This window comes from Pleurodeles waltl, chromosome 11 (assembly GCF_031143425.1).
Source record: "Pleurodeles waltl isolate 20211129_DDA chromosome 11, aPleWal1.hap1.20221129, whole genome shotgun sequence".
Classification (NCBI taxonomy): domain Eukaryota; kingdom Metazoa; phylum Chordata; class Amphibia; order Caudata; family Salamandridae; genus Pleurodeles; species Pleurodeles waltl.
The window spans coordinates 355,953,559-355,968,424 of NC_090450.1; the positions used below are offsets into that span (position 1 = coordinate 355,953,559).

At 46.7% G+C, this 14,866-nt stretch overlaps 1 protein-coding gene across 1 annotated transcript in view; it reads right to left on the reverse strand.

The window, feature by feature from the left end:
• The window catches only part of AGXT (alanine--glyoxylate aminotransferase), an 879,854-nt gene that overhangs the window by 501,963 nt on the left and 363,025 nt on the right, over nucleotides 1-14,866 (reverse strand). The window lies entirely within an intron of this gene.

Below are 14,866 nucleotides of genomic sequence, written 5' to 3' on the forward strand. Positions count from 1 at the left end.
AGAGAGTTTGAACCCACCTTGTGCAGGCTGAGAGAATGAGGATTGGCCTGTCCTCAAATCGTGGAGTGGTGTGGGGTCGCACTTGTTGGTGCGGCTCCACCGCCAAAACACGATGCTCTCATTCAATGGAGAAGAAATCGGATAGGTGGCTTGGTTTAAGGGTATTCACAAACCATCTCTCCAAGAAGAGTTCTGCAGAAGCACATCTCTGCTCTGTCGGGAAAGCCAATCAGACGGCTGTTATTGCACCAAGATCGACCCTCTGTGTCCTTAAGTCTGTCTTCCATATACGACGTGCTGAATTTGAGGCCAGTCACAGTGGCTTGGAGTGTCTTTATCTCTTTTTGCATAGTGACTATGTTGTCTTCAGTCTCCGTCACTCTGACAGCTACTTTATGCAGATTAATCCGAAGGTGGTTGACGTCTATAGCTATGACATCCATTTTATGTTCCAGGGCTTCCCTTGTGCCTTGTATAGGCGTTAGGATTTTGGTAGTCTCCAGCGAGTGTGCCGCCCCGGGTGGATTCAGGTGCTCCCCCGGACAGAGTCTGCCTGGCTTTGGTAGGGACCATATAATGGTTGATTTTCTTGGTTTGAGCCATCTTGTGCTCCTTCCCCATGGTGTAAGGAGAGGAGAGAGATCTGGTGGTCGCAGGAGACAAGTGTCGTCAGAAAACGTCCGGTGATATCGCTGCAGAGGTACTACTCAGATGGATCCCCAGGCTGTCCAGCAGCCCTCCAGTCAGCCCAGCAGTGCCACACAGCTTGAGGCAACCAACTACAAAGACTAAAGGTGGCCTCAGTGAAGGTAGCACATCAGAGATGTGATGCCAATGATCCTTGCCCCACTGGGGATGCAGCCATGGTTCACAATACTCTCTGTACCACAGGAATGCTGACCTTGGGCAGCTGCTCCAAGCAGACTGTAGAGCCCTCAATAGTAAATTGTAGGTATGTCACTGCAGCTATAGACAGGAGGCTCCCCCAGGAAGAGACCCCAAGGATCCCGCAATGTGGTGCTGGGATACCACCCTACTTGGCGGCAAATCTCAAGACAGCTGAGGGCCACTTCTGTGCATGTGGTCCTGCCGGCAAGTCACAGCTGGTCCCAATGTCCACCCGGTGTTGCGAGCAAGCAGGCAAAAGCACCTCCCCTCTGTAGTTCAATTGTAGTGCATCCCAGGGTAGGAGTACTCAGTGGGCCACTTAGGGTTAGCTGCGGGAGCCAAAATTTCACCAACACATACCTTGCACCCTGTGGGGGTCCCCCTCGGTTTACTCAACAAGAATCAGGCGTCGACTTAGGTCTCCAGCTTACCCACTGCGTCATCAGCTGCAGCGCCGGTCTCTATGATGCACCACGGGCCGGCCAAAGGAAGGCCATAAGAGGAGGAGAAGCCACTGATCCAATATCCATGTGGTCTCAGCGGGTCGCCTAAGGCAGTCAACCCCAGTCCCCTCACCAGCGGGGCACAGAGTGGGAGTGAGGAGGCATTAGGGGCCCTCAACACCCAGGCAGCACCAGCAGCAGCTATGGCAGCCACCCTGGAGCTATAGGAGCCACAGATTGTCGAGGCAGAGGAGGAGCCGCCACCTCAATGCCTACACCCCTGCTGTCGGAACTCTAGGTGCCGTCTAGTCATGGCCTCCCTTCAGGCAAGAGGGATGAGGCTGGCAAAGGCCCAAGCAGTGCACACACCACTGCCAGGCAGCCCCTGACCTCATCGGGCTTCCTGTTGCCGGGAGTCACAAGATAGAGGCCCTGGCCGCCCAGTCTAAGCAACAGGGACACTTCTGGGCTTCTTGCAATCACCCGATGTTGGGGAGCAGGAAACCGGTATTAGATCCAACTTCATGTGGTCAGATCATGCAGGATGGCACAGGAGACAGTACTTCACGACGGGAGTGCAGTGAGGATGCGTCTACGCCACCATCTTGCCAGCCACGTCCCCTTGCCTACTGCACTTGTGTAAGTTCACTTATGTTGTGAACCACGACTGCCTCCAGTTCAGGGCTTTATTAAACTGTCCCAAAAATGTCTGACTCTTTCTTGGGGACAGCTCCTAAGTGGATACAACAAAGTACCTTGTGGATATCATAGAAGGGGCCTCACCCTTCCCAGCTAAAGATCTTTGAAGATCCTTTCCCTGACCACCATCAGATAGATAGTTTGCCACTGATGTGAAGTTTTTGCTCTTTCTATTACCTCATAAACCTTCATATGGAATATGGAAGCTTTTCTCAAAGTCTGCCAGGAGAGTGGCTGCCTCATCTGTTTTATGGTATTGATTCAGTAGCTGCCTTAATCTCATTTCACTGCTAGGGGTGCGAACTATGCTAAAACAGCTTTCCAAATTCATATAGGTTTGCTAAAAGGTTCTTTGTTATACTAACCTGGACATGCAGATGGCATGTTCTGAGCTATTATTTGTTGTACGCTTGTCGGCTGGTTCCTGATTTGATTTCCTCATATTCTGCAAGAGATTGGACTGCCCTGCAAGAGCTACAGGTGTGCCAGAGTTTGCAGGCTAGTCTCGAAAAACATTCTCATTTGCCAAAACACAAGCATATCTCTTTTGCCCCAAAGAACCCTCTTTTCTGCTGTATGTTTCTGTCTATTGAATAGAAATGGTTTGTTTCTATCACTTTGGGCTTTATAGAAGCTGTGCCAAGTCAAAATAGTTTATCTGGTCTGCTGTCTGTCAGAACCCTATTCAGAGGGCCACTGGGCAGGCACTGGTCACCGGGCCCAACCTTGGGGGTTGAGGCCTTTTACTTCTGATGTCCCAGGCCTAATGTGGATCCTGAACATGTGGTTCAAGTGCCACTTCAGCACACGTCGATCAGTCTAAGGCTTCTTGAGGGGGAGATAGACAGAGGGGAGTGAACACAGGTGCACAACTCAAAATAAATGCAGCAGCTATGAATGATTGCCCAGTGACTTGCTTTTATTGAAAAAAGGGAGTATTTATGTACAACCACAAAGTAATATATGATATTCACAAACAATGCACCCTGTTCCCTGAGTTCAAGACTCTAGTTTGTCATAGGTGGGTCCCCGAGCCCCACTTCCCTCAAGCTAGCAGTAGTGGTTATTCCCCATTCAGTATATGATACATTTGGGTTAAGCCCTACTAGTAGTGTCAGAAGTCCCACTCAGGTGAATTAAAGTCAAAAGTGCTCTAGTGCTGAAGAGCTATCTGGCAACCGTTTCCCTTGGGGCTGGACCTGGGGTGGGAATGGTGTCATTCTCATTGCTCCTCCAACATGGGAAAATTATTCCCCTCTTCTCACAGGAAGTAAGGCTGGGGAGGGATTCCTGGTGCCTGCCCTCCTCAGTCAAGGCACCAGCCTGCTGTGATCACCACAGCAGCTTCTCTTTTCCAATGATGATCTCAACCAGGTTAAGTTTCTCTCTTGGTCCTAGTGGCCCCGTCTGGCATATGGGGTCACCACTTCTTAACTGTACACAAGTTCCATCCTGATCCGTCTCTTCATGGTGCCCCCCCCCCCACCACATCCACTACACACAGGCCACAGCCTGCATGGCTTGGCAATACGTTTCATGGCAGCCCCACCTGGCATTGAGGGTCACTGCACAATTGCTATGGACAGTTCAGGATGACAATACTCTTTCAGGTGGCACCACTTGGCATACAGAGTCTCCAACTTCACACTGCACACAGATTCTGACCCATTTGATGCAGTAACTATCACGGCTTGCTTCATGGCCGTCTTCCTCTGGCAGCAGTTTTCTCCCCACACCTCCCTAAGGGTACCCACTTGTCAAGATTTCCCGTTGGACCTTGTTTCCTCCAATGCTCTGCTGTTCTTCACAGGGCCCAGTTTTTTTGGCAAGCAGGCAGGTGCTGGTGCCCCAGAAACCAGGGTAGGTGGTCTTCGAGCACCCATCTGGGAGACTAGTAGGCCTGGCCCCCAATGATGGTCACAGGCAGAACTCATGCAGAAGTTCTCCTCCTCATACAACCCAACTGACTCTTGATAGTTGACAGTCTCAAGCTCCCCTTCCTGTATTCTGTTTCCAGACACCAAATTTGATTGATAATCTGAGTCTTTGAAGTGTAAGTTGGGAGTCTGCTTTCATTTGAAGAGCTCACTCCTCTACCCTCTCGTCCTCCAGAAGGTAGCCTGTAACAGCAGGAGCGACTCCAAAACTGATAGCCCCACATCACATTCCAAGGGAGTGTCTGGAAGTTCAGACCTGGATGTCAGCCACTGTGAGATGTGTATCAAAATATTACTACGTGGCCTCAGCACTAAATGTTATGATTCTGTCATCAGCCCCATCGCCAGGCCCCTTCCTTGTGACCTTTCTGTGAATCAAAGAGCACCCTTTGAAGTGTACTGGAGATCATGGCTTTCCCTTTCTCCAATGTGTCCCGCCCAGCCTACAGGAATACAGCAATGTACAAACCTGTCTGAAGGGATTCCTCTAACTCCTCTCCTCATTCTTCATCATGCAGCCCTGGGTCTCCTAAGCTAGAACTTACAGGTTGGCATATATCCTACAATTCAAAGGCACAAATACACCCAGCACATGCATACTGCATTCATGCACCACACAACTCTACATCCTTCATGTCTTCTCATATTGAAGCCATGTATCTCCCTCATACATCCTTGTGCCTTGTGACTTATAAATTCATATAACAACAGATCCACTTTACATTATGAGGAACTATTCGATAATCATGTATACCACGATCATGAATGCATCCAGTCATCAGAGATAGGTTTGTCGGGCCAATTGACTTAGAACTCATGAGTGGTTGACCTGATGTTCCTCTTATGTAACTGGAAGCAGCGAGGCTGCTGTGTAATTGGTGCTCCCAGAACCTGTGCCACCTGCCATGATCTTGTGGGATCTGTGTGTCGTAGCTCTGCTTCCTGTGTTGTGTCTGCCTGTAAAATTGTGCCCCCTGTTCGAAGGCCTTTGTGAACCTGTGAGAGTGCTATGGGGCTCCTGTCCCACCTGGGCTCCTTTGCCTTTGGTCTGTCCTGCCAGATAGATGCTGGAGTTAGCCTGTGCCACAGTACTGCTCCCCCAGCTATAACATCATCTGTTTGATTGACCAAGTGGCACCAAGATATTTTAATCATTGTAATATAATGGCATTGGTTTGCTCACCATTGGGTATGGGTACCTTATGGTGGATCCTGTTGCTGCCATGCTAGCTTCAGATGTCAGGACCCTTGCCTCCTTTTTTGCCTACTTTTTGAACGGTTACCCCTGCTTTCCTACTCTCATCTGGCATGGCTTTTCTCGTCTCACTCCAACTCTTGTTCCCCCCTCCTGGGGCTGGCTATCTCACTCATGGATGAGATGTTTTGTTTGTCCCACTGCTCGCAATATAGATCTGTTGCATCAATCAGTCCTTCCTGTGCCTATTGCTAGCCACCTTTGCTAGCTTGATGAATTGTATAATGTCCTCCACTATTTCTCTGTTTTCTATTGAACACCTGTGCAGTAGACATTTAATCATTTCTGTCAGGTTTGTTGGGATTAAATTCAGTGTAGTTATACCAGGACAGTATAACAATCACTGATTAGGATGACTTGTCCTGATGATAATCATGAAACAAATGGTGCAAGATTTGTTTAAATTGGTGCAAGAGGAAGGGAAAATCCAAAAACAGAAGAATTGACAAATGGAAGTCTAAGAAACAAATGTATAAGTTTGGAGAAAATAAAGAAAGCAGAACTTTCCACATGGTGGGATAGAACCACCTTGAGAAGTCATGTAGATAGTAGAAGAATTTATAGAGGGCTGCAAATATTGATTTTTCTGACTTTTGATGACCTTAAGGATGACCTTCTTAAAGAATGGGACACATTTGTATGATACTTTGTTTCATACCCTTATCAAGGATTATGAAAGGAAGGTGAGCAAATTGAAAGAACAAACACAATTGTTTGAAAAAGAGATTAGAGAAATGAATTTAAAAAAAGACAACAGAAAAGAACTACAGTATTTTGAGTGAGGTAATCAAGGCAACACAGATTTCCCTGAAAGAGAGGAAATTGAGTAAAAGTAGGAGAGGAGAGTGGGACTATGCTAATGGGAGGGTCTTTACCTTTGCTAAAAGGTTTGATGATCTCCCACCCAAGAGAGAAGGAATGTAAGTTGGCAAGACAACAAAATCTGACTCTATTTCATACAGTAGTTCTAAGCTTTCAACAATAGATGTACCAGGGCCAAGCAGTGTGGCCACTCTTAGATCTCTTTTTTTCTGAGGAAGTCAACAGAATAAGGATAGGCATGTGAAAAGGCAGAGTAAATCCAGGACAGGTAAAAGAGCAGGGGGGCTGACTTGAAACCAATTGAGGAACCTAAATTGAGAATATATGGGAAGTTTGATATTGATAAATAGAAAGAAAATTCCATGACACCTCAGTTCATTCATTTGTCTCAACGGGTATTGAATGATGATGAAATGAAGGTACTATCTAAGGAATTAGTATTGTGTCCTTCTAACACTTGTGACTATGCAGAATTAACAATAAAGTTATTCCAATTTGTTAGAAGATTGAAACTGAAACGCCTTTTTGAGACTTTTGAGAGAAAAAGGTATTAAATCTGGTATTGAATTTCAAAGGTCAGAGTTGTCAACAGCGGATGTACTAGATGTCCATACTCTGTATACAATAAGTGATAAATATATGACAGAAATATCAAGGAACTATGTGAGATGTTGGAAGAAGAAGTTAACTATAATTGTGATAGTCAGCTACATTTTTCCTCTAAACTCATATATTGTGGTGACCGGTTTTCTAGTATTGAGATATATTTACTGAGAAGGTAATGAATGATATACATAGATTAGAAGACAAGAAATTGAGACAGAACAATCCTGATTGGTGTAGTACCAAAGAGAATCTAACACCTGAAGAGCAGAGAGCCTTGAATATATACTCTGATTCCTCCATTGTGATACGAGAAACAGATAAAGGCGGATATCTAGTTGTAATGTAGACATAGGATTATGAGAAGGAAATTAAAAGACCACTGGTTGACATCCAGTGTTATAGGAAGATGAAAACAAATCCTATGACTTGTGTTAATATTTTGATCTTTGAGAAACTGAATACTTGGAAAGAGATAAACCTAATAAGTGAAATGGAATATGAATATATTGGGGTAGATAATCTCTGATTTGCTTCAATTTATTTAGTGCCTAAGGTTTGTAAACCTGGTATTTTCCTTTCAGGACACCCTATTATTTCAGGTGCTGGAAGTACCACTGAACATATCTATGAATATGTGGATCGATTTTTGAAAGCTTTTGTCATGAATTTACCCCCGTACACCAGGGACACTATGAATGTATTGAAAAAGCTGGAAGACATGATCTGGGATCAGTTCATGATGTTTGCGTCTGTACAGCTGCATCTGAAAAGAGCTTAGATTAAAGGCATTAGAATATCTTCTGGCATCTCAGAGTGCCAGCCTTCATGATCATTCCAAAATGTTGATTGATCTAGCAAATCTGATATTAGCTAATGACTATTTTATGTTTGATGCAGAATGGAATCAACAATTTCAGGGTACGGCTTAGTGGCGGTTCCTCCTTTAGGGCGGAGGAGCGGATCCCCGCCTGCTGCGAGCACAGCTGCTGCAGCAAACTTGACTTTTGTGACGTGGTCATCAATGACATGTCCATTTGAGGTGTGCTGTGTCTCTCTCGAGGTCGGGGGCAGGGTTATTCCTGCTGCTGATTGGCAACAAGAATGACTTGCCTTAAGCTTGAAGTGGGCATGTCGGATTGGCCGGGTGTCTTGCCACGGCCAGTTTGACATGCACACTTCAGACCAGCACCTAGGTCAGCTCTCAGACAGCCGGGTAGACTGCAGGCACAGGCTCCTATTATGAAAGGGAGCGCTGTGTTAGCCTGCTCAGACCAATCGTGGCTGTGCTTACATTCTGAAAACGGCATGAGACCAGCTCTACAATTGCCATATTTGTTTAACACTTCATTTCTGAGGCTCCGAGGTTTCTGTTGACACCAATCCAAATGGTGGTCCCAGAGAGGAGACGCGAAACCGACATCAGTAGGTGCTTTTGTTTTGTTTTTATTTATTTATTTAAACAAAGATGCGGCCAAAACTGTCTGCTGGTGAGAAAATTCTCACCTGTTGGTCAATGCCTCCTATGCCTCCTATGAAGAACCACTGGAGAAAAGGCATGTTGAAGGGTTGAATAACAGAAAATGACTCCCATTTGTGAAAGGAGCATGGCAAAAGTAAAATTTTCGGACTGTTAGTGATTTGACGGGGAAGACATGTACAACAGGACCTTTACCCCAGCACATTAATAGTTACCAGTATTATCACAGGCTACTGTCACTGTCTGGTCTGCAAATTAACTATTTTAATTATTATTTCTGTAAATGCTTACACTTGGGCTTTACAGCTTCTCTCCAAAAACAAATGCAGCTGCAAGGCGGAAACGTTCAAAGTTCATTTGTTTAAAACTGCTTGAGCTTCAATTGGTGTTATTATAGAGGTACAGATGATGTCTGTACCTACTTAGACTGCTCATCTAGATTCTAAAATCAGGCAGAGGGGAGACACCCTTGCATCTCAGGCCCATCCACCCAATCATATAGCATTGATTAGACACAATTCAATCACAGTATGATAAACAGCTTCATGCGGTGCGACTTTGTGATGCCGAGGCACAGATGAAAGCAAAAAGTGCTTCGAACGGAATGGGACTAAAAAGGGGCGCAAGTGGCACTTTTGTTTGCGTATTACTTAATAAACTGGCCCCATCAACTACAGGAACCATGCTTACAGACAGCTTATTCCACAGAGTTGCTGTTCTCACTGGAAATATGAATATGCTGTCTTTACGGTAAGCGTTAAAACTTCAATGGGCTCCGTTTTCATTACACAAAGAAGTCTTTTTTGTATGTTAACCTGCTTATGATTTTTCTAATTGACTGCTTTTTATGGTGGCATGAACCGAGCACTGGTAATATGAATTCTGTCAGTATTTACAATGGCGGATGCCTGATGCTGTACTTTAGACAGGACACATTGGGTACATTTGAAAGTGCTGAGAAAGATTATAATTACATATTTTCTTTTTATTTATGTATTTGATGCTAAACAACAAAATCGGTCTATAGGTCAGGTTGCTGCCTACAGATCAATACACAATTAGTCCAATTTTCTCCTCTTCGCTTTGTGTGACCTTGTGCAACTCGCTTCATCATGCAGGAGGGGGGTATAGGGCAGCACTGTATGCACAAGGCAACAGAGCCAATAGTTTTAATAATTTGGACTAGATCCCTTTCAACCAATTACGGCTCTGCTGAATCTGCTGGAATGTATTTCATGAATGTAACTTTTGAGTATTGGATTTCAATTGTGGTTTACGTAGGTAATGCCTGCTTTGTTGCACCAGCTTTTGAGTTCAGATTTGCTGGTGTTTGATGTCACATAGCAAGGACCTTGTGTCTCACACATCTGGAAGGAAGGCTGAAAATGAATTGAGATGGAGATATTGGCTTGCGTGTCATTTTTCTTCAAGCCATTACTTGTTACAGCATGTGCCTGCTTACATATTGATGTGTACCAGTGAAATGCAGAGACAAGGGGAACAGGGCTATGGGATTGTTCCCATTAGCCGTGAGCCCTGAGACCTAAGGCTGCTGGTTCACCCCACCACTTTTACATATCAATAGCTGCTACTGGTACAGATATAGGGTCAATATTTGCCCTCACTTATGCCAAACCTCTAAATGGGGTGGTTTGAGAGGGGGCATGCCTGGACTCCAGTGACCTGAGAATAGTCCCAATATATACATTTATGGGGCCGCTTTATTGACGATATTTTAAGCATTTAGACAGGATCTGATTCACAACTGATGGCTCATGTGGTCTTAACTATAATAACTATAAAGTACAGTTCAGAATGTACCATCATAAGACTAGAATTATATTATTAGATGTGGAACTATTAATTGTTGGAGACAGAATTCATAGTACATTATGTAGGAAACCCACTACCACTAACAACAACTTGGGAGCAGATAGTTCACATCTCCATTCAATTCTTAAGAGTATTCCATATGGAGAAATGGTCAGAAATAGATGGAACTGTAGTGTGGATGATAACTTTAAGGATGACATCCAAGATTTAAAAACTTGATCAAGAGTTAGAGGGTATAATCGTACTCTATTGCAACAAGCTGAAGTGAGAATTTACATGGTGGACAGGAGCTCTACTTGGAAGCCAAAAAAAGAGGAGTAGCAATAAAAAAAGGATAGCATTAGTCACTACTTTTAATGATGAACACAATGCAATATATAGGATGTCATCTAAACACTTGCCATTATTACCAGGGGGACCAGGTCTTGGAGATAAAGGCCCTCATTATGACATTGGCGGTAAATCCCGCTTACCGCCACTCTGATGGGCTCCAAAGTAACACCACGGAGGTGGATTCCCGTTCACCATATTATGACGCACACACACCAAACCCATAGAATACAGCCACATACACAAATCCGCCAGCCCAAAGGTCAGTGATAAAGTGGCGGTACCAAAACCCATACCGTTATGCCAACAAAAAAATGCCCATCACATTATGACCTACGAATCACCATGGCGGACATTCAATGACGGTAAACCATTGGTGGTACATACTGCCACGCCCAGAATGGACATCCACATACAAAACACCACCACATTGGCCAATACGAATAATACACGCCTGACACCCATACACACACCACACACACCCACAGCACTATGAAACACACACCCACATTACCCACAAACCTTTATAAACAACAATTACTGGCAGGAGACTGAGAACAGGAGCACAGAGATAACTAGACACACACGCCACATATACCCATACACCCCTCACACACTCCACATCCCACACCCCACCACATTACTCAACACACCCTCACCAACACACATCACACAACACCCATGGCACCACAAAGGCACCCCAGTTTCACTGAGGAGGAGTTAAGGGTCATGGTGGAGGAAATTGTCAGGGTAGAGCCACAGCTCTTTGGAGGAAAGGTACAGCAGATATCTCTAGCAAGGAAGATGGAGCTATGGTGGAGAATTGTGGACAGGGTCAACGCCGTGGGACAGCACCCAAGAACAAGGGACGACATCAGGAAGAGGTGGAACAACCTATGGGGGAAGGCACATTCCATAGCATCCAGGCACCAGCTCGTCATACAGAAGACTGGCGGTGGACCCCCACCTCCTCCCCTATAGCTCACAGCATGGGAGGAGCAAGAACTGGCATTACTGCATCCGGAGGGACTCGCTGGAGTAGCCGGAGGACTGGACACTGGTAAGTCAACACTTACCACTTCTCACCCCCCTACCTGTATGCCATCACACCCCCTCACCCTCACTCCCATAACTCCACTACATCCCACACACTGCACCTACATATATGACTAGCCACAATGTCCATCCCTGCATGCCACACCAATGCATGGACACCCCTCCCAGCTCTTCATGGACACCCATCACTAAAGCATGTATAGCATAGCAAAACTAACATAACCACAATGTATCACCATACACAAGCAAGAACTTGCAGGGCAACACCAACCACAAAGGGGAAGCTATGGAAGTACAAATGTCATACACTAGAAGCATAATACATCACTTACATCTCCACAGGTACCCCAGCCAATGTAAGTGGAGAAGAGGCACCACCACTATCCAGTCTCCCAACAGAAGAGGCCCCTAGTGATGACAGTAACTCTGGACTTTTGGATCTGGAGGACCTACCTGGCCCATCAAGGACCACTGGACAGCCAGTCACCCAAGCCCACTCACAGACCACAACAAAGCCTTCCCCAACAGGAACCAACACCACAGCACCCACCCAGCGTACCTACACCTCTGTCCCCAGGACACGTCAATCAGCAGTGTGCCCACCTGTACTGGGACTCCAGGCCACACCTCGCCCCCAAGACAATCAGGGACCTGGGGTGAGTGGCAGTGGCACACCGTTCAGGGGACAGAGGCACAGGCCAACAGGGACACTGGGAGGACTGATGTGCGCCAGGGGGAGGACAGGACCAGGGAACCGACTCTCCAGGAGGCACTCTCCGAGATCCTAGGAGCCTACCAAGTACTAGTATTTCATGTATTGCAAATTTGTATTGATTGAAACAGCTACATCCATTGCACATTAACAGTACATAGTGAGAGCATAGAATGAATGACCTGTTGCTGGCTGTTGTGCTCACATCACAACATTGTTCTCATATCACCAATATCTGTAAAATGATAATCCATAGGTGACAGTAAGTAGAAGACACAAGTGGGTAATGCCAGCATGCCAATGCCACACATAATTCACCAATAGTCATAGAAATGTGAAGTTGCACTGTCTCACCTGTGTGTCATTGGAAGTACTGACAGATCAGTAATGTTCTGTCATCCACATCCTCATCCGCTGCTTCCTCATCCTCACTGTCCTCAGGGTCCACTGCTGACACAGGGGCATCTCCAGTCTCCTCCTCCTGCAGAAAAGGTGCATGCTGTCTGAGGGCCAGCACATCACACAACACCCATGGCACCACAAAGGCACCCCAGTTTCACTGAGGAGGAGTTAAGGGTCATGGTGGAGGAAATTGTCAGGGTAGAGCCACAGCTCTTTGGAGGAAAGGTACAGCAGATATCTCTAGCAAGGAAGATGGAGCTATGGTGGAGAATTGTGGACAGGGTCAACGCCGTGGGACAGCACCCAAGAACAAGGGACGACATCAGGAAGAGGTGGAACAACCTATGGGGGAAGGCACATTCCATAGCATCCAGGCACCAGCTCGTCATACAGAAGACTGGCGGTGGACCCCCACCTCCTCCCCTATAGCTCACAGCATGGGAGGAGCAAGTACTGGCATTACTGCATCCGGAGGGACTCGCTGGAGTAGCCGGAGGACTGGACACTGGTAAGTCAACACTTACCACTTCTCACCCCCCTACCTGTATGCCATCACACCCCCTCACCCTCACTCCCATAACTCCACTACATCCCACACACTGCACCTACATATATGACTAGCCACAATGTCCAGCCCTGCATGCCACACCAATGCATGGACACCCCTCCCAGCTCTTCATGGACACCCATCACTAAAGCATGTATAGCATAGCAAAACTAACATAACCACAATATATCACCATACACAAGCAAGAACTTGCAGGGCAACACCAACCACAGAGGGGAAGCTATGGAAGTAGAAATGTCATACACTAGAAGCATAATACATCACTTACATATCCACAGGTTCCCCAGCCAATGTAAGTGGAGAAGAGGCACCACCACTATCCAGTCTCCCAACAGAAGAGGCCCCTAGTGATGACAGTAACTCTGGACTTTTGGATCTGGAGGACCTACCTGGCCCATCAAGGACCACTGGACAGCCAGTCACCCAAGCCCACTCACAGACCACAACAAAGCCTCCCCCAACAGGAACCAACACCACAGCACCCACCCAGCGTACCTACACCTCTGTCCCCAGGACACGTCAATCAGCAGTGTGCCCACCTGTACTGGGACTCCAGGCCACACCTCGCCCCCAAGACAATCAGGGACCTGGGGTGAGTGGCAGTGGCACACCGTTCAGGGGACAGAGGCACAGGCCAACAGGGACACTGGGAGGACTGATGTGCGCCAGGGGGAGGACAGGACCAGGGAACCGACTCTCCAGGAGGCACTCTCCGAGATCCTAGGAGCCTACCAAGTACTAGTATTTCATGTATTGCAAATTTGTATTGATTGAAACAGCTACATCCATTGCACATTAACAGTACATAGTGAGAGCATAGAATGAATGACCTGTTGCAGGCTGTTGAGCTCACACCACAACATTGTTCTCATATCACCAATATCTGTAAAATGATAATCCATAGGTGACAGTAAGTAGAAGACACAAGTGGGTAATGCCAGCATGCCAATGCCACACATAATTCACCAATAGTCATAGAAATGTGAAGTTGCACTGTCTCACCTGTGTGTCATTGGAAGTACTGACAGATCAGTAATGTTCTGTCATCCACATCCTCATCCGCTGCTTCCTCATCCTCACTGTCCTCAGGGTCCACTGCTGACACAGGGGCATCTCCAGTCTCCTCCTCCTGCAGAAAAGGTGCATGCTGTCTGAGGGCCAGCACATCACACAACACCCATGGCACCACAAAGGCACCCCAGTTTCACTGAGGAGGAGTTAAGGGTCATGGTGGAGGAAATTGTCAGGGTAGAGCCACAGCTCTTTGGAGGAAAGGTACCGCAGATATCTCTAGCAAGGAAGATGGAGCTATGGTGGAGAATTGTGGACAGGGTCAACGCCGTGGGACAGCACCCAAGAACAAGGGACGACATCAGGAAGAGGTGGAACAACCAATGGGGGAAGGCACATTCCATAGCATCCAGGCACCAGCTCGTCATACAGAAGACTGGCGGTGGACCCCCACCTCCTCCCCTATAGCTCACAGCATGGGAGGAGCAAGTACTGGCATTACTGCATCCGGAGGGACTCGCTGGAGTAGCCGGAGGACTGGACACTGGTAAGTCAACACTTACCACTTCTCACCCCCCTACCTGTATGCCATCACACCCCCTCACCCTCACTCCCATAACTCCACTACATCCCACACACTGCACCTACATATATGACTAGCCACAATGTCCAGCCCTGCATGCCACACCAATGCATGGACACCCCTCCCAGCTCTTCATGGACACCCATCACTAAAGCATGTATAGCATAGCAAAACTAACATAACCACAATATATCACCATACACAAGCAAGAACTTGCAGGGCAACACCAACCACAGAGGGGAAG